Genomic DNA, 21,511 nt, shown 5'->3' on the forward strand with positions numbered 1-21,511 from the left:
TCAAATGCCAACTTCACATTTCTAAGGACTGGTGTGGTCTCTTTCAAGGCCCCCAAGCCAGCGGACACCATTACCCAAGCCACTGTATCACTTACACATGCCTTCTACCAGCACCTCCAGGACTGCATGGATCAGGCAATCCCAAACAAAACAAAGACTCTTTGTACCACAGGCAAGCATCCAGTCTGGTGGACCCTAGCCATAAACAAGCTCTACAACACAAGGAAGGAGCTACTACGAGATAGAGCAAAATCCGTAGAAGGGAGGACACCCCTGCTCATTGTGAGTACAACACTGGGTTCCCCAATACAATCATCCAAGGCGAGTTTTGAGAGTAAACCCACTCAGGACTCAAGGGACAATCATGAGGCCTTTTTTACCTATGTTTGAAACCTGGGAGGGAACTCCCAGATATGCTCAGAATTAGTTCGGAATGATGTAAATATCACTGAACCTACAGACATTGCCAACATACTGGCTGACAGGTTCAGTGCAGATTTCTCCACCCCCCTCACCCCAACTGGAGGGGTATCTACACCAGAGGATTGTAGCCCCCCAAACATCTCCAATGCAGGGGTGGGAACTGCTCTATCCAAGGCGGAAACACTTTATCCATGGGACCAGATGGTGTCCCCAGTTGTGTGCTCCATGAACTCAATGAGTAATTACACCCGCAGTAAGGGCAGCTGTTTAATCTTAGCCTCACCTCAGGATATGTGCCCAAGGAGTGGCATACGGCAATGGTGGACCCACTTCACAAAGGTGGTGCCTCCACCAACCCCAGAAACTACCATCCCATCAGCTTGACAAGCCTGTTCTGCTAAGCTATGGAGAGGATCATAATGGGAATTATAAATGAAGACATAGGGGACTTGCAGACATTGGATCCAATCCAGTTTGGCTTTGTCAAGGGCAGATCATGCCTTTTAAACTTGGTTGACATTTTCAAGACAGTTACCCAGGCCATTGACGTGGGCAAGGCAGTCCACACAGCCTACCTTGACCTGGCAAAGGCTTTCGACACAATACCCCACTCAGGTATCATTGAAAACATCACCAGCTTAATTGTGAACCCATACATCACAGCATGGGTTGCAAACTGACTAAGTGACGGAACACACAGGGTCAAAGTTGCTGGTGCCATGTCACACTCCAGAGCTGTCACACGTGGTGTCCCACAGGGCTCAGTCCTGGGCCCACATTTGTTCAGCATCTACTTTTCAGACGTACGAGCAAACACAGGAGGATTATGGCTGACAAAGTTTGAAGATGACTGCAAACTGGGAAGCATAGTTGGAAACCCATCTGACACAGACATCCTTCAGAAGGGTCTCATAGACACAGACAACTGGTGCCAGAGCAATGGCCTTACATTAAACGCTAAACAATGCATAGTCATACCCTTCGGGAACAACAGGGTTACCCCTAGTTCCCATCTAGGTGGCAATCCTCTAAGCACAGAAGAGGTTATCAGGGTCCTGGGCACCCAGGTTGACAGTAATATTTCGCTTGACACTCACATTGCCAGAGTAGGCCTGGGGCAGTTCCTGCTATTAGGACAGAGGTGTGACCTGGTAGTGTCAGGGTGCTGCTGTGGGCTTTGACCCTGTTTTCTATTACAGCACTGATATCTACATTCTCTATACTGTGTGCGTTTACACTGCACGCATTTATACTTCTGGCATTGGGTAGCATTACATCTAGGTTACTATCGCTTGTGGTACCTATGAGGGAAGTTTGTGTTTTTGTGGTTTATGATTGGTGTGGGTGGATGTTAATCGGGTCCTCAGGTGTGCATATGGTATATTTGGTATTACATTACTTAACACATGGCATTCATGCCTCAGGTGGTGCTGCAGGGCTGCCTCTGTCGGATGCACATACTACACTCCCTGTACATGTTTGGAAGCAGGTTGTGTCATGTTAGGCATCCCTGTTACTATATGAGTGAGTCAGAGCGGGTATCAGTCCCAGTGTTCCTACTGACCAAGTGTATGTGCTATGCATTGCCTCTTTGCCAAGGCCAGGGCATACTGGGCACGCCTCCTTCTGCCTACTGGGACAAGGTCAGGTTGTTCCTCCTCCAAGTCACCCTCTGCCTGTGGTGGCCTTGGCAATGATGGAGGGTTGTTAGGCCCAGCCCTGTGCTGGTCCTGCTGCAGCTGTTTCCACAGGATCATATTGTGTAGCATAGCACATATCATGACCATTTGGGTACATGTAGTTGGTGTGTACTGCAAGGCTCCACCAGATGTGTCCAGACACCAGAACCATGACTTGAGCAGCCCAAACACACGCTCTATGACATTACGTGTTTGTGCGTGTGCCTCATTATGGCGTTCCTGATCAGGTGTGTGTGCATTTCTGATGGGTGTCATCAGCCACGGCTCAAGTGCATAACCTGCATCCCCCACTAGGTGTCCATGTGGGAAGTCCCCACTGGCAAATGATTGGTACAGCTGCATCAGATGCCAGATGTGGGAATCGTGGTAGCTCCCAGGGCAGCCAGCACACACATTCATTATTATGCCCTGGGCATCACACACGACCTGGCAGTTGATGGAGGGGTATCTCTTGCGGTTAATGTAGACTCTACCCCGCTCACCAGCTGGTGCTTTGATGCGTACGTGTGTGCAGTCTATTGCACCCAGCACCTCAGGGTATCCCGATATTTGCTGGAAGAGACGCATATTGCTGGCCACAACCTCACAGTCATTAGGGACATATATATGATCACCGACATGTGCTGACATGGCATCCAGGAACTGGTGCAGTACCCTGGAGGCTGATGCCTGTGATATCCTCATCATATCACCAGTTGGTCTCTGGAAGGTACCTGTTGCTAGTATTCTTAGGCCAACACATACCTTGGTTTCCACTGGGATGGGTTCCCCTCTGTTGGTTCATTGTGTGTGAGATGTGGCCTGCACAGCTCAACAATCTGCTGCAGAAGGTCTCTGTCCACTCTGTAGCGCTCTACTATCTCCAGCTCATGTAACCCATGGTAGGTGACCCTGGGCCTGTGTACTCTTCTCCTTCTCCTCACTCTGGGTTGTCTGTCAGCATCTGCATTGACACCACCCTCAGCAATTCGCCTTTGCCTGATTATAACAGCTATGGCAGCCCCTAGCATTTCTGCTCTGAATTCAGCTTTTTCAGTTTTCAATTCTGATAGCTTACTTTCTTGCAGTATCTCTTGTGAGAAACACCCTGCACTGCTCTTTGGAGTGTTTTAAGTGCTGGGTTGGGCTTCTAGTCTGCCTGCATAATTGCTTGCTTCCAATTGTTTCAAACAATTAACTGCAGCAGTATCCTCTGGCAGTTTCCATGTAATTTAGTTGTTTCCTGTTTCCTCTCTGTTTCCTGAGGGGGAGCAATGTGCACACCAGCTTAAACACGCTCACAGTCACTTAAATGAGCACACACATCCCTACACGGTGTTACATGCGCGCACACATCCTTACACGGTGTGAACTGGGCTGATTCATGTTAAAACGCGCGCACACTGCCTTAAACACGCAGACGCCACAAACCGTTGTACACGGTTTGCAACACGCCCCATATGTTGAGCCTGCCTTACACGCACACGCCAAGATGCACGTATATCAAGAAACTTTGAGTGTAGGGATAGCGTAGACCTTCAGTTTCTTGACTTTCCTAGTGTTCTGTTGGGACACACCTCCCTCCCTGAAGTCTGTCTGTCATCTTTCACCTTACATTGCCCTCCAATCTGGTACATTTGAATCTATCCTTCCCCCCCATGATGTCACCTACCTCTTACTCTGTTCATCCCCCTTCTCTAACTCTTACACTACTCAGAAAGTGCTCATTACCTATGTGGCAGTGTGATTCAGTATTGTAATCCTCATTTACATAGGATTGCCTAGTAATGACTAGTTACTTGTCTTACACGGAGCTTCCCCCCCTTGACAACCACTAAACGGAGGCCATATTGGTTTTGGTCTGCAAGTCCCTCCACTGACATTACATGTAATACATAAATCCCACAATTGTGGGCTTATAAGCTTCGTTTTTCAGTTTTAGGTAGCGCACCACGTTTGCGCGGGTGTGCGCTGCAGTTAAACCTCAAAATCCCGTAAAAAAAAAAGTTATATTACATATTTTTGCAACACTTTTTCATGCCAATGGCCACATATTTGGCCATTGGCATGCTTAATGACACAAATGCACCCTTTATTTGGAGCTGACATAGCTCCGTTTTAATTGCAGAAATGTACTCAGTTGTCAGCTGAGTACATTTCTGCAACACGTCCGTTACACGGACTGGTTTCTGCTTCGTGGATTGCTCAGATACCTCATTTGCATATCTTTCAGCTGCAAATGAGGTATTGAACATTTCCACACCCAGTCCGTGTAAGAGACGTGTTAGCTGTCTCTTACACGGAGATTTGGGCTGTTCCTGAATCGGGAGGCTTACACGGAGGCTTACACTACTCTTGAACTCCGTGTAAGCCTTCCTGAATCCGGCCTAATCTATCTATATGTAATTAGGATTTCACAATAATGGCACGACATATTGTTTACTGACAATGTTTTAACAGCAGGATAAGCCATAAATGTGAAAAACAAATGGACAGATTATTTTTATAATTTAACTAGAGATAACATTCTTAGTATTGAATGTTTGAGTGAGTTGTCCCACTATTGTCTAACAATTATAAAGAAATGTTTATTTTAACCTACTACACAATTTTGTTCTTGCATAAGACAAAGGGAAACTCATTTTAATAAGAACTATCACATAAGCTGACACACTGTTGTTTTGGGTGGAATGTTGAAAATTTGAAGATAAGAGATTTCTTTACCACATTTAATATATGCAGCTTTTTCTCCCCGGTATGTTCATGCCTCAGGAGTGATACTATTTCTTATGAATCTACTTCACAAATAAAATTAGTAGTAATTATCTTATCTGTTTTAATAAAATATTTTGTACAAGAAAATCAAATTTCAGGCAATAAAAACATTCTGAATTCAGCTGACAGGTAACAGCCACTGTCATCATTACACAGTCATCAAGCTGAAAGTAGTTTTCCTTCAAATGCACAAATATTTATTTTGTTACAAATCTGTATTCGTTATATTTAATAAGTCTAATAAATCACATATATTTTATGTACTTATGAGTTACTGTAAAAATTTCTTTCACACTACTAAGACAATGTCATAATATCAAGACATGCATTGCATGTTACTGTATAAATCATGATCTATAACTCATTAGATGATATGTAGAAAATATGGGGCATACATAGTAAATGTGGAAGCATTATGATCCAGAAAGTCCACTTGAAGTAAAGTGAAACAGAAAATGCTCCTGAGATACATTGTAAAGATATGACTATAAACTAAAAATGTTCACTCATCACAAATGCCACTGAATGAGCTATGGTTGTTGTGGAAATAATGAAAAAATATAAGTAATGGAAGATTTTGCAATGAAAAAAGAATATGAAAATGAACTTCTAATGTTACTGGTGGATAAGGGCAATAAATAATTCACTTCTAAAAATTTTAGGCAGTAAATTATTCAGAGCTTCTATTATACCAAAGTTAAAATTCTAACAATGGAAACTACACAACCATTGTCACTAGACATGTAACACAGGTACAAGATGATGAGGGTGTACAGTGTCTTAGAGAATGCTTTATTCTGAATGAACCACATATGACAATAGTACATCACATAATCCCCCCAAAACTGCACAAGAGGTAAAAGATTATTAAGAGAACATTGATTTAGGGGAAGCAGATCATTTAGACATGTAGGGTGTTGACTGCAGGAATGTAATTTACATTAGTCATTAGCACATCAGTGCTTTATATTTACATAATCAGTCTGACATAGACTTCAACCAACAGGTGATTTCCATCTGCAATACTTAAGTATATGAAAAAATAAATTAAGCAAGCCATTATCTTACTGAACATGCATAGTTTGCACAAAGGTTTTTTAAAGTGAATAATTTATAGCTACATAAAGCTATGAAGAATTTGTTTGTGTCTTTTGGCTTTTTCCCAGTTAGGGGTTGCCACAGTGAAACTCCAGTCTGCTAATGATTGGCAGTTGATTTACTTACCAGCTTGCCAGGCCTGATGCACAACCTTCAATGAAGGTACACCCATTCACGCATGTCTCCATGCAGAAGACGCTCTAGCTGAGAATCGAACCGGACAGCATCTTACTGTGAGGCGACAATGCTACCGCAGCACCACCACAAAGCTGTGAAGAATGTACTTGTTAAATCAGCAGACAATGCAGAGTATTTGACCATTTATTCCAAAAGTCATTTATCAGCTGTGAGTTACATTTCTAAGGTCAGCAATCAAAAAGTTGTTTTAAAGACTCTGAAAAAAATCACTGATAATAAGAAAGTCAATGAAATATATAAAACAGCAAAAAGTTTAACTTTTTTCTGCAGCTGAGCAAGCCTCTCTACACCCCCACAGAGTTATTTATTGTCACTGAAGTTACATGCCATTGGCGAAAAGGGCATGCAGTTTTTCAAAGACCAAGCAATCTGCATTTCTGAATAACAAGTAACAATCTGATGATTTGGCCTATTTTTTCACTTTATTTTAAATATATCCTTAATTGTATTATAGTGATAGTAGAATAAGGCAATAATCACATAGCTAATATGCTCTTTAAGTGAATTTAATGTTCTGTGTCCCATCCATCCTTATTCTTTCCCCATATGTTCCATGTCTCTTGCTGGCTAGTTTGGGGCAAATACAACATCTGAACCAATAATAAATCTATGGCTCTAGTGCAAGAGTTCATGTACAATATGAAGAATTTTTTAGCTTTGCTCGGGTAAATAAATCTGCTATTCATTATTTCTGACATGCTCTGACTTGATATTCCAACTTTGGATATCTACTTCTGACTTGGTGGAGGAACTTATCTTATGATCAGACTACCACCTTGTTTTGCTTATGATGGTTTTAACAACATAACAGCCTTCTGACTTTGATCATAGGGAATGCAGGAAACTAGTATACCATAAATGCAGATGGTCCTGATGAGTTACTAGCAGCCCCTTGCATACTGCTATGCAATACTCTCTGGACTTTCTTGCTCAGTCTTAGCCTAGTCAGTTTGGTGCTGGAATTATCCTATCCTGTTTGGTTTGATTGCCCATACTTATCCCATGCTTGATAATTATATATTTCCTGTAATGAGAATAACTGGGATTGTAGGACAGATAATTTGAGGTGACCCATTCATGCTTTAAATACATCCTTAGTTATGCTAGTGTAAAAGAATCTTGAATTAGACCACAATGATTTGCATAACTACTGTCCTATCTCTAACTTTCTGTTTTTAAGTAAATTTATTGAGAAGATTGTTAATTCACAATTTGATTTATTTTCTGAAAAAAACATTGTGTCCCTGATGCCTTCCATTCTAGTTTTTGCAAGAGGCAAAGTTGAGAGGTATCCCTTAAACACATCTTAAATGAACTAGTGGGAATGGATGAAAGCTCTTGTCATCCTAGTTCGTCATCAGCATGTGAAAAGATGGGATTTCAGCATTCTTCTTGACTCACTATGCACCTACTGTGGAGTTATGGGAACCATTCTAAGATGATTGCCTCCTACCATTCAGGACATGCTCGGTGGATTGTGTCTGGGTCAAATTATTCAGTTTCCTATTTTGTATCATCTAGAGTTCCATAGGTTTCCATTAAGGGACTTTGTTATTGTGTATATGTTTCTATTGGATAAGATAATTAGAATGGGACATCATAAATGTCATTCTTACGCTCATAATACTTAACTTTATCTCTCAACTGAAAAAGAAAGTCTTTTGTGGATTCATTAAATGAAGACTTGTGATAGGTGAAAGTGTGGATGTTTTCCAACCACTTGATGCTTAACATGGTGATGCTAATTGTCATTATTATTCCTGCCTTTAATGGAGTTTAATTATACAATCTTAAGCCCTAATTTTGTGTATAATGTTGGCACACTGCTGAAAATAGGACAATGGCAGACAGATGGATGCTTGAATCATACCAGGGCCAACCAACGTAAAGGAATGACAGTGATTAAGGGCTACTGTGCTTCCAAACATCCCACTACCCACCAATAAATTTAAAATCTTTTTAGTCTAAAAATCTTAAAATCTTCTAATCTGATGGCCATAAAGGGTATGATCTCTCAAGTCACACCATTGGTACCAAAACAGATTTAAGAATAAGAAAAGCACACATACATGAATCATCATTAAGAAATTCACAGTCTAGCCACAAAATTATGCAAAAAAATGAACTACTATCCTGGGTATAGTTTTACAACATCCACACTCGTATATAGGCTTTGTGACCTACACCCCACTGAGAAAATCCTTTGGCACTGCTCCCCAGGTCCATTTATTGCCATCTCTCTGATCCAGCATAGTAAATTGCCACTACCTCAGCCTGTTAGGCTAGCACCCAGTCACTGTTTATCTGTCATAATAAGTCAGGTAATAATAAATACAAATGACAATGTTCCGAGCGATACATCCTATGGAGGAGGATGCCAGCATCATTCTACCAGTCACCAACTTTTAAATAAAGGCAAAAAGTAGATGACTAGCCACAGACTTTTTTTAAGTGAATAAATAAAATACTTCTCTTAGAAAAGGATGGGTTAACAATACAGTCAACATGCAAATATAAAGACGGAATGACTGTACATAGAAACAGAAAATTAGCCTTTTGAGTAAATACTTTTCAAGAAAGAAAAAAGACACCTATCTCCAGCTATTCTTTTTCCTGGATATTCTCATCTAAAAGCATTACTGGGCCCTAGCTCCAATGACTGAATTTCTAGGAAGAGATGCAATTGGACAGAACTCACATCACAAACTGTATGTAATGCTGCTGCTTTACTGCCTATTTTCTCAGCTCTCCTGTTCTGTCCTGTTTATATCGTATTTCTTTGTTTTCAGAAGCAAATTATCACATTTACATATTATTGTGTCTTTTTCCCTGCTCCAAGCTTGCTGCCTCCTTGAGAAGTCGTCTAATTGCACTTTTATAACCCCTTTAGCTTTCTGAGCCTTGGAAGAATCCCAAATGCTGTAATCTCATGACAGAGCAATTTCAGTTTGCTTCACAATTTATGTTTAATTGCTGCGCTTTCCAGCATAAGGAAGTAACTGATTTTATGTATTTTATTTCCTTTAAATGTGTCTCTTCTCCTCCATCATGATTCACTAAAGATTGGCCTGCTACATTATACTCTGCTTGATTGTACATTGCACTGTGCTTGCTCACTGGAATGTATACACACAGTTCTTTTTTCTGTGTAATTACTCTAAACTATTCTGTTAGTGCTTGCATTTCTGCATCTTTTGTTCATGAAATGTTTTGTATTTCACATAGACTGAGCCTGAAATTGGACAATAGTGATCAGTTTGCTACCCAGGTAAAGACATATGAATAAAATAAAATAAATAAATTCAAAGAAAACTGTCAGACGTTGCAAATTAAATCACATATTTTTTGTTTACCTACTGCAGGATTTGTAATACTTAAGTGCAGCTCACATATCCATTACATTCTGATTTAGAAAACAGTGGCATATTTTTTTTAAATCTCACAGCAGGGGAGAAGGTTAAAATTCTTCATGTGAGTATTGATAAAGATTTCTACTTGTGGACTAGGTACCACTTGCTAAAATATCCTGTTTTCATCTGTATAACATATTGTATTAAGCACCTTCCCCTCAAGAAGACAGTCTGGTGGTAGTTCATAACCAAAGTGTTTTCATGATGTGTTTAACAGAGCTCCCTTTACCTTAGGCTTCATAGAAGTGATATTTGTCATTTATTGTTAGTTTAGAATTCTGAAGCTTAGTTACTTGCAGGTACTTCAAGTTAACTTCATAATGTCTCATACCTGTGGAGTTTGCCTTGGCTGCTAGTTTGATGTCATATCATTATTAAAGCTCTACTGTTTATGTATTTAGCCCAACATGATGGGGCCCCTATATATTGAGGAGTTCCTGATTCCACACTGTCCAGCTAGGCTCCAGTGCTCTTTTTCACTGGATCACTGGTGATGACCAGAGTAAAGCTGGAGACATCTAGTGTCTAGTCTTCCTTTTTATGAAATATCACAGCTGCAGAAACTCATCCTCAGTGACTGAGGGTGGGAGAGAGTGACCCATACTGCTGTTTTTAAGATGCCCCTTAAATCCAATTATTTGCTTTTGCTTACAATTTTGACTCATTTCAGTGTTGCCTATATATTGTGCAGTATTATTAAATTATTTATTGTTCTCCATCATTTATTTTACTTATATGTTGGCTTTATTCAGTATGCTGTTATTTATGTGTTTTAATTCTGTGGTACTTAGTTAGAAGTACTGTAATAAGTCTAAAATTTGAATTTTTAACTTTGGACTGGATGAAGTTACATCTCATTAAGTTTATCTCTTGAGTATGAAACTTATTGATTCATATCTTCCACGCACTAACTACAGTAAGTGAAGAAGGTGTCTCTAACCTGTTAGCAAGCTGCTTCTGGTAGACAAGAGTATGTGGTTTGATTCCTCCCACCTTCCTTTGCCTACTGTATGATTTTGAGCAACTCTGAGCAAGTCCTTTATCCAAACAGTGCTCCAAGGTCGCCCTGTAATGGGGAAATTATGCCAACTGTGTTTACCTGGTTGACATATACATACAATATTCATTGACATAGCTGTCTCAGGTACAAGCTGTTAGAGGGTGTGAATGGTACTGGAAAAGAGTTGCTGACTAGTAATGGGGACAGTAAAGGTAAACATTTTAGTAGCCATGGCTGGTATCACAGTTGCATCAATGAATGTTTGCATTTACTTGGATAAGTGTAAGTCTGAGTTAATAACTGCAGAAAGGAGCTAGTATATGCTCTTTACCTTGGTAACCATTTGAAATGTCAAGAACCACTGGAGTGAGTCCTGGAACATGGAGACTGAATGGCTGAAAAATATGAGTTGTAAATATCAAGTCTGAGATGCCATTTCTGGGAATATTCCTTTTTTCTCAGAGGTATGTTGATCTTGGAATTGGTATATATAATTTCAGAGGGTGGAAGAAGAAGAAAAATTTTTGAGATTCGCTCTTCTCTGGGTTTTTTGTCTTTTTTTTTCAGCTTTTCGGTACTGGGCATTTTGAATGCCGACTTGTTAGTAGAGACCCCTTTACCTCTGATAATATTTCAGGAGGGCTTGTTTTTTTTCTCACCTTTTTTGTTCATCAGCCTAGTTGAAATTGTCAACAATCTGAAGATTATCTTTACCCAGAAAAACTGAATGGAGTAAATAACCAAGAGCACTGCACCAAAAATAAAAATCCAACAGTTTTATTCTACCACGATATGAGTTTAGCGCTTTCGTCAAAAGTACAAAAAATTGACTTCTTCAGAACTACATGACACACATAATGCTGATTTAAATAGCCTGCCCTACTCAATAATTAGTCAAACAAGAAATGTCTTTTCCTGCTAAAAAATGTCATCTCCTGCTAAAAAAGTATGTCATTTCCTATTAGAAAAAGATATTCCATGCTAAAAAAGTACCACCCCACTAAAATAATACAACTGAATTATTGATCCATTGATTCCCCCAAAAATAGAGCTTATGTTAAAAACATTACATAAAAAACAGCTTTTAGTTTTAACATAGAACTAATTGAAATGTTATCATTGAGCCCAGGTGGCACACATGCATTTAACCTTATTTGCCACTTGACCTTTAAAAATTCAAGAAAATCATCGACAGGTCCAATCCTTGTACCCAAGTCGACTTGCTCTAATACAAAAAACTTGAAACAGTGTGTGGGATATAATTTAATATGCTTAAATAAGGCGTTGGTCTCCCTATGTTTGTTAATATCATAACTTTGTTAATAGAGCCATTGTCTTAAAGCTCGGACAGTCTTACCCACATAGCAACAATCGCAGCCTGTACAGGATGCAACATATACAACCCCCTTGGTGCAACAATAGTACTTTTTATGTGTAGTGATTTTACCAAAATTCCTAAGTTTAATAAATTTGGCATCAATCACAAAAGAACATTGGGTGCATCTTCCACATTTGAAAGTACCACCTTTGTTTTGATGAGAATATCATTAATAAACTAGGTGAAAAACCACTGGTGTTGTACAAAAAGTGTATATCTTTCAAAGGTTTAGTTGAAAGAAAAAAGATGGTATCTGGACTAGGTGGTACTTTAAAATGTGGAAGATGCACCCAATGTTCTTTTGTGATTGATGCCGAATTTATTAAACTTAGGAATTTTGGTAAAAATCATTACACATAAAAAGTACTATTGTTACACCAAGGGGGTTGTATATGTTGCGTCCTGTACAGGTTGTGACTGTTACTATGTGGGTAAGCCTCTCTGAGCTTTAGGACAATGGATCTATCAACACAGTTATGGTATTAACAAATATAGGGAGACCAATGCCTTATTTAAGCATATTAAATGATATCCCACACACTCTTTCAAGTTTTTTGTATTAGAGCAGGTCGACTTGGGTACAAGGGGTGGACCTGTTGATGATTTTCTTGAATTTTTAAAGCTCAAGTGGCAAATAAGGTTAAATACATGTGTGCCACCTGGGCTCAATTATAACTTTTCTATTAGTTCTATGTTAAAACTAAAAGCTGTTTTTTATGTACTGTTTTTAACATAAGCTCTATTTTTGGGGGATCAATGGATCAATATTTCAGTTGTATTATTTTAGTGGGGTGGTACCTGGAATGATATCTTTTTCTAACAGGAAATGACATAATTTTTTAGCAGGAAATGACATTTTTTAGCAGAAAATGACACCTTTCTTGTTTGACTAATTGTTGAGTAGGGCAGGCTATTTAAATTAGCATTATGTGTGTCATGTAGTTCTGAAGAAGTCAATTTTATGTACTTTTGATGAAAGCGCTAAACTCTTATCGTGGTGGAATAAAACTGTTGGATTTTTATTTTTGGTGCAGTGTTCTTGGTTATTTACTCCATTCAGCTTTTTCTGAAAATTATCTTTGATAACAGAGGACCTAACTGCAACTCTGTTTCTATTTTCTTCATCCCTGATAACAGAGTTTTTAGACTCTTCATTTTCTCCAGTGTTATGTGAGTTAGAGTATTTATTTTTCTCCAGTGTTATGTGAGTTAGTAATTTTAACATATTAGGAGCATTGGATGAAACTGTCTGCACTGGGGTTGCATGGAGGCTTTTTCACCTACACAAAACACTGTTTTATTTTTCCTTATGGAGCTGTAGCTTTAAACAATTTATATTACATGAATGAAGTTTACAATGGTTTAGTTTCCTCAAGATATAGTGAAGCTTATCAGAATTGACTTGGAGTAAGAACTAAAAGAAGGATATTATAGATCAATAAAAGCTACAGGTCTGAATTGAAAAAAAAATACAGTTTTGTTTTTCCTTAATCTACTTTGTTAAGCAGCCTGTGTGCTATAAAATATTATACAAATTTATATATTTTTTGTAATGCAGCGAGCATTTTTTAAGTTGTTAGTCCAATGAATACACATTGTTTTTTAATATATTTTTATATTACGCTAGGCATTGGTAAATTACTCTGCTTATGTATGCTTGCATTTGAGTTTTCCTGCAGTACTAGTTTAATTGATGTTTAGTACAACTTTGAAATTCATCAGGAATGTCACATAGGTGGCATTAAAAGATGGTCATGCAATTCACCCAGCATATCTTGACCAGGCCAAGACCTTTGTCACCATTCCCTATGTTAGCATTATACAAATGCTAAATGCTATAAACTTCAACCCATATCTGATACAATGGAGAGCAAATTAGCTGAAAGACAGAACCCACAGAGTGGAAGTTGCAGATATCTCATCAGAATGTCTGAAAGTGACCAATGGTATCTCTCAGGGGTGGCTGCTGTGATATGTCCTTTTTGCTGTTTACTTCTAAGATCTCCAAGCAAAAAGTTAAGACCACTGGCTAACAATGTTTGCAGATAATAACTAACTGGGGGTTATATTTAAGTCACTGTATGGTACCCAGACCCTCCAGAATGAACTCACCCTAATGAACTCATGGTGTTCTAAAAATGAGCTTAGTTTAATACGAAAAAGTAAAGCATCACCACTTTTTGCTAGAAAAAAACTTTTCCTTTATCATAACTTTCTATACAGCACTTCTATACAAAATGAAAATATGGGACCTAGATACTTGGGTTAATAGCTTTGTCTCTTTTGACACATGTAGTTATCAGAAAATCCTTTTAGTTAGCCCAGCTAATTGCCAAACAAATATCTTCAAGGCCAGAAGAGATAAACAGTCCCTTAAACTCAGTTTCAGTTAGGCCAGGTATTGAGTTCAATGCCCCTTTCTGGGATGTATCTCTCTTTATCAAACAATGAGAAAGACAAAAAATATTCCTAACCAAAGAATCACAGGCCTAAAAGTACCTGAGCTACCAAAAAATGCAGGAAGTTCTCTTCCTTTATTAAGTATCTTATAGATTTTGAGATGAGATTGCTGTCTTGCTTACTGTGCAATTAAAGACTTGATTGTCAAGAACCTCCTGTTTATCCACAAGTCCAATACTTCACCAATACTAAAAACAGTGACATAAATCTTTATCAACAGATAAACAGAACATGGTGCAGGGAGACATTTTTAATCCAACACTTACCAAATTTCTCAAATAAACCTCCACTGCATGCTAAGCATTACAAATCACTATCTTCCTTTAAACATGAACTAAATGACTAGATGGGTATCCACAAAAGTACTTCAGGATTAACCAGTATGGCTCTCCTGTAGAGGTAGTACAATCTAAGGGAGGGTGTTAGCAGCCTGGGAATGCTCATGAGACTCCATGACCTTGGATTATCTATGAATCTATTACTCTGAGATATAACATAATTGTATATTATTAACATATTCTTTGTAATGTAACTAACATTTTCTTTCATCCATTGATCTTGAGACTGTGGATGCGGAAATGTAAAAATGTCTGAGTAACTGAGGGATAAGTTGCTAGCTGCTTTGTTGCAATAGTCAAAGATTAAAATGGGAAACTGAAGGAACTGTGGAGATGCAAGAATGATGGCCACATAGGAAAGCAAAAGGACTTGTAGAGGAGCAAGGTGCTATGATGGTACAGTAGTGTCCCTGCATATGAGAAATGAGCATGTAAATGACTTTACTGGAAAGTGGAGGGAAGCATAACCTGTGGGAAAGATTCTTGGTGGGGGGATAATAACCATGATGCTGTTGTGTGTACTTGAAGAAGAAAGGGAAATTACATATGTGTGTGTTGGAGGGCATGAATCTGAAGAGTGTTAATTATCCTAAAATGAAGTAAATTTAATATAACAACAGTGATTAAGTAGCATGGACATGAAGAATTATTACAAATTCAGTTTTAACTCAAAGAGAAGACTGTGAGGAGAGAGAAGATGGAGGAAAAAGATCTGGGTATAAGCTGAGCTGCAAAGTGATATAGGGGACAGGCAGTACAAGGAAGTAAAATAACAAAACATATTTCTATTTACTTTATGTTGGAGTGACAGGAAGAAAAGAAGACACAATGCAAAACTAAAAAGACAGATATGTAATTTTATAGAAGCTAGAAACTACTTCAACAGATATTAGAATATCCAGGTTATGGTGGGCTGCATTAAAATTGAAACTGAATGACAAAAATATTGGTGCAAAAATCAAAGATTAATGGAATCAGTAGACAAGTAGAATGGGATGACTGTGACGTACTGCAGGTGAAATTCATCTTAGATAAAGTGAGCTTAACACTGATGGAAAACAGATTACAAAGGGATCAGTTTCAACTAATAGAGGTGCTAGAAGGAGTGAAGGGAGGAACATAACACAATTTTTGCAAGACTGAGTTAATAAATATTCCAGGAAAATTGGTAAGGTAGATATCCAACAAATGAGAGAATAGGTCATGAGGCTGGCTGCCTGGATGAGGGGACTGATGATGACAAGTGTGAAAGTGAAGGAGGTGGAAGATTTTCTCATGCTAGTACATCAGCAAAGGGTAGAAAGGAGTTTAGTGCTATGTAATTTAAATCAAAAGGGGTCTGTGGGTAATCTGCATATCCGGTAATTATAGATCTGAAGTGGAAGGAAAGGGCACAATATTACCATACTAGAGAAAAGGCCATTAACTTTTCTGAGGAAGCAGTGAGGGCCACTAATAAATAGTTGTAAAAGACAACCATTGCCATGAAGTTCTGAGATATTTCTGTACTTCATATATAAGATAATCTGCATAACATTTAACCTAACTTAATAATGTAATATTGTACCTAATTTTATAATGCTAATGTGCCAGCTAAGCCTAGATGGTAACTGAAGTTAGTCACTGACTTAGTGGCTTACCTAGTCAACAAATATGTAAATAAATAGCTAAATAAATAAGAGCACCATTGGAGATAGGACAGGGAAAAAGAGAAGTTATGTGGTGGCAAGTGGTATCACAACAGCAGACAGCATGACAAAATCTGTATATGTGACAAATTACTATACCCCAATTGGAAGAGGAAAAGTAGCTAACAAGTTTGCCCATTTGAAAGCAGAGGTGGGTCAAGACAGGTCTAAGTCACCAGTTTGTACATTGATAGGGACAAGTGCAGCACATGACATTCCTGTTAGAGAGGAGAGAAGGATGATACGAGGGAGAGAAAATATAGGGGAAGACCACCATTAAATACCCCTAAAATGAAATGGAGAGGAACATTTTGAAGCAGAAAAGTTGACCTTAGGGAGGATGTGTTAATAGAGAAGTAGAGTGGAGCAGAGAAGGAAGTAGGCCAACAATCATTTTGAGCTGAGTAGCAGAACAGAAGAGAATGAGTCTAGATGCATCCAGACCCAGTCTGACACCAGTCAGAACTGATGGTAAATTGGTTTGAAAAATGTGTGTTGCCACAACTGATGCCAGGGCAAGGAAAACTAATATAAAATTGGTATTTTTTTTCTTTCCATTTTTCTTTTATACTATAAAATTATTTGGTCTTCAAAATTGGTATATTTTTAAGTAAAAGGGAATGAAAGGAAAGGAAATGCACAAATCTATGTAAAACTATAATCTCTTGTACATCCTGTGCAAGCAGGTCACAAATTGTAATTGCAATCTACTTCAAAGGACTAGCTGATGAGAACAGTACAAAGAAAGGAGATACTAATTTGCAGACAGTTAAGAAATGTATGTTGATGTCCTATGTATTAGTGCTGTCTACTGTTTCAGGTGTTAATTAAGCCCTTGACCTTTACAAGTGGCAGAGCTGGTTAATTACCTCTTCTATAGAATAGCAGAATAGCTACATAAGCTAATGCAAGTCCTCCTCCTAGAGGAAATGATGTAATGAAGACTTAGAGCATAAATGAGGAATTTAAATGTATAAAAATGTGAGCTTGGTCTTTGTTCTCTCTTTTCTCATTTTTTTCCTCAGAAGATAATGAGATGATGACTTCAGTGTATGTTTGCTATTTGCAATTACTGCCTGTAATCTTTTAGAAACATAAAATAGGAAAGAGCTCAGGACACTTTAAGTTTGGGACAGTTAAATGTATGTAGCTAGCTTAGATATAGATTTTCTTTAAATATTCACTAAATATCCCTGTTTGATTAACTAAATGTTATTTTATTCTTCTGTGCACATATTTTCATTCCTTTGCATATTTAAACTGTTTCTGTACTCTTACTGTATTTTTTAAATAAACTTTAAGCACATTTAAGCTCTTCTGCTGGTCTTTATTATGTGACATTGATTTGCCACCCCAACCCCAGGTGCAAAAATAAAAAAAGGAGTTGAGATTGGATAGATTGCTATTTATTACCTGAGAGGATGCTTATTATTTACCATTGGTTAATGATCTGTAGCTCACAATCTTCACTAAATAGATCATTTGGAGCTGCTACCAGGTAAAATATTAATGTGTGTGATTTCATGTTTGCTTAAATTAAGATTAGTGGGTAAATGGATGCCTCTGGCCAATTCCAGAATGCTGGCAATACTATCATGCCAGAACAAAAACTGTAGAAAGTTTGAGAATTCTTTCAGTTTTCTCTGAGAACGGTGTGTATATGTGAGTGCATGCTGAAAATAATAACTTGTGTGAAAGGCAGTCATCATGGGTAAGTGGCACTAGAAGACACTGGTATTCAAAGAGAGAATGGTGAGAAAGGGGTCTGGGGTGCTAGATAAAAAAATAAACTGTCAGTTTGACTTGTGTGTAGTTTTATCTGAAGGTTGGTGTTCATACCACATACCCAGAACAACAGTGCATATTCCCTTTATGCTCTTGGGACCAAGTTGTATTTTTGTGAATTGATTATTTAGTTTGACTTGTATGTACTTTCTTTCCTGTATTTTAACCTGTTAGACACCAGTGATATGACTGAAGACAGCATTCCTCTGGTGACAGCTGGGATCTTTTCTTCATATTTCAGTGACAGTGTATATATCCAGTCATTACATTTTGATGGCAAGCACATTCTTTTCATGACATTTTGAAAGGCATTGGTGTAATTCAATCCCCAACCATACCAACGTCTATGAAAAGATGTCCCAGAGTTAGACCCTGCATGGTGGAGGCCAGTAAGTGTGGAACCTTTTGCATGTTGCCCTAGAACAAATGGTGGTTCACTTTGTGGGTTTTTTTTTGGTTCCCTACCTGTCTCTCAGGTGAGTTAAACAGCTGAGAAGGAATGAGAAGAAAAACAGAAAAAAAACAGTGGTGGAGGAGGATATACAGTGATACTACAGATAAGAAAGTGAAGTAATGGAAACTCCCACCTCAAAGTGAGGTAAGATTTTATTGTTTTGTAAAGGGTAAAGGGAGATAGCATTACTAATGGCAATGGCCCATTTGGCATCTGAAGGGTAATAACCATACAGACTCTACAGACTTACATACAAACCAGTATGTGTTACATATGAAAAGTACAAAAAATTTGACTAATGTGTTTTATGTATAAGCATTTTATACTGATAATACAGAGGAGAGAGTATCCTCTCAGCTGGCTATGAACAAATAAAGGATACATACAAAGATGATATTCAAATAAAATGATAGTTTATCAATTTTGAAAGAAAGGAGTTGTAGTTTATGAATAAAAAATGAAGAGCTGTACATATTTTATATTATCCACTTGTAAATTAGCCCCAGGAGTCAATAAACTCCATGCAGGAATAGTGTTATTCCTGCACGGAGTGATCAATGTCTGTTTCCTCATAGCCTTAATAGCAGCGTTCCTTACATATTCATGAAGGCACGCTACTGAGAAAGGCTAAGTGGACAGGAACACTACTGAGTGCAGGGGGCATGTTTTAGTAGTGCTTGAACATCCAACTCTCCCCCCTACACTCTGAAAGTGTCATAGGGCACTTTCTAAGTGCTTTTAGTGTCTGCAGACACTCAACGCAGCTATTTAGATAGTAAGCAATGCAGGGGGTTCATGATAGGTACTGTCACACACCTCCTGCATTGTTGAAGTGTCATACAGCACTTTCTAAGTACTTTCAGTGTCCATGGACACTGAAAGCAGCTATTTAGATAGTAAGCAATGCAGGGTGTGTGTGAAAGCACATAGGTGGAAGTCATGTAAAGTAAATCACATAAACTTAATATGCAGTAATAATGAATTAACCTACAATCCTGATATTTTTTTTAATTGACAACTGAGCAATGCTAAGCAGTGCTCAGCTATGCTTAACTGGTTTAAGCATTGCTTAGACATAAATGCTAAGCAGCAGTCAGAGAAAAAAATGCCAGAGGCACCAAAAATTCTTAGAATAGTCCAAGGCACCCAGGAAATGAATTCAGCCTCTGATAAAAGAATAATTCCAAATTTATTCAGCCAAAAAATTAAAAAAGTAAACACCATAAACGCGTTCTTAATACACTACATTTTCGTTAGAACCTTCATCAGATGTGGACTGCATGCAACAAAAATCCTTTTATACCTTTAGTTCTCTTCATTTAAATTAACTAAAACTCAATTAAAATTTAAATATACAGTAAAAAGGAGTATTCAAGACTGCTTTTCAAAATAACATACTGATACAACACATTCATACTAAAACATATTGACAGATGTTAAAAAATGTTAAAAAAATATACAATTTCTTAAAACTTCATGCCCAGTTTGTAAGCAGCAGTCAGCTCAGCTAAGCAGATTTGCACACTGTTAAGTAGTGCTCAGCATTTTCCCTTTAAGCACTGTTCAACTCAACTTAGTAGATTTGCACACTGTTTAGCTGAGCTTAGCACTTTCAAAATTGTCCATTGACAGCAAAGGGTGGGAATAGGGCCTTATTTAAACCACACGGGTGGGAATACAGCCATAACCTGTTGTGGTCTGATCTCTGCAAGAACCACGTCTGGCGTTGCAAAGGGAGCACACTTCCGGGTGCAGCACTGGGGCATTCAGGAGTTCAGGGTCATGGCTGGGCTCCTTGTAGAAAACTATGATGACAGACTGCTGCAGGGCCAGTGGCAGGGCTCTCAGTATAAAGTGGAGGCCTGGGACTGTCTGACACACAATGTCACCAATGCCACTGGAATCCTCCAAGCTGGTGAGCATGTACGGTAACATTATACCAACTTAAAGCAGAGGAAGGGGGAACTCTTGGCCCAGTGCATCCAAGATGCATGGGCATGGAATGCTCCAGTAGTTAGTAAGTATCTCATCCATAGCTGTACCAAATCCTAGGCTGAGTTTGTGATAGACAGGTATGCATAATGTTTGTTTTCTCCCCCTATAGCTGCAGTGAAGAGGGCTATGAATGCTGAGGACCATCCCAACAGACTGACAAGACTGCACCAATAGGCTGGCAAGTACAGATCTACCTTGCAGTATATAGTGAAATAAATAAGTAAATCATTTACTGCCAGTAGGTGTAGTGTGTTCTGTGTCTAACGATTAAATAAAGGTTTGCCAGACTAATATTGATCTAAAGGATATGAAGTAGTAAAGCACTGTGTCATATAAGTACAATAAAGACCTAAACCACCAACTTTTGTGTTTACTCTGGTATGTTGTTGTAGAAATAGAATGTGTACAGGTTCTTCACAGCAAATATGGCTTTGACAGCATGACATAACTGAGGCTGTTCTGAGATCCAATTATTATGTAAAACAGTAGATTGTGGAGCTGTAAAACAAGATATAAATGAAATCTGAAATATGCTATGCACTAAGATCTGAACCCTGAATAGTAATGTGTAATGTATTATAGTGTGTCCTCTGCAGGAGTGGCTTGTGTTAACCTTTGCTTTCCAGATTGTATTATTTCAAAGGATTAATACACAGTACACTGTAAAAATCAACTACCAATCATTAGCGGACCGGAGTTCCGCTGTGGCGACCCCTAACCGGGAAAAGCCGAAAGACTCAACAACAACACTATCTATCATGCATGAATCTCAGGATTACATGGTCAGACTGTCTAACCCACAGGGTAATTGGCAGAAATCAGATAAATAA

This window comes from Protopterus annectens, chromosome 12.part0 (genome assembly GCF_019279795.1).
Source record: "Protopterus annectens isolate FY-2018-M chromosome 12.part0, PAN1.0, whole genome shotgun sequence".
Lineage (NCBI taxonomy): Eukaryota > Metazoa > Chordata > Ceratodontiformes > Protopteridae > Protopterus > Protopterus annectens.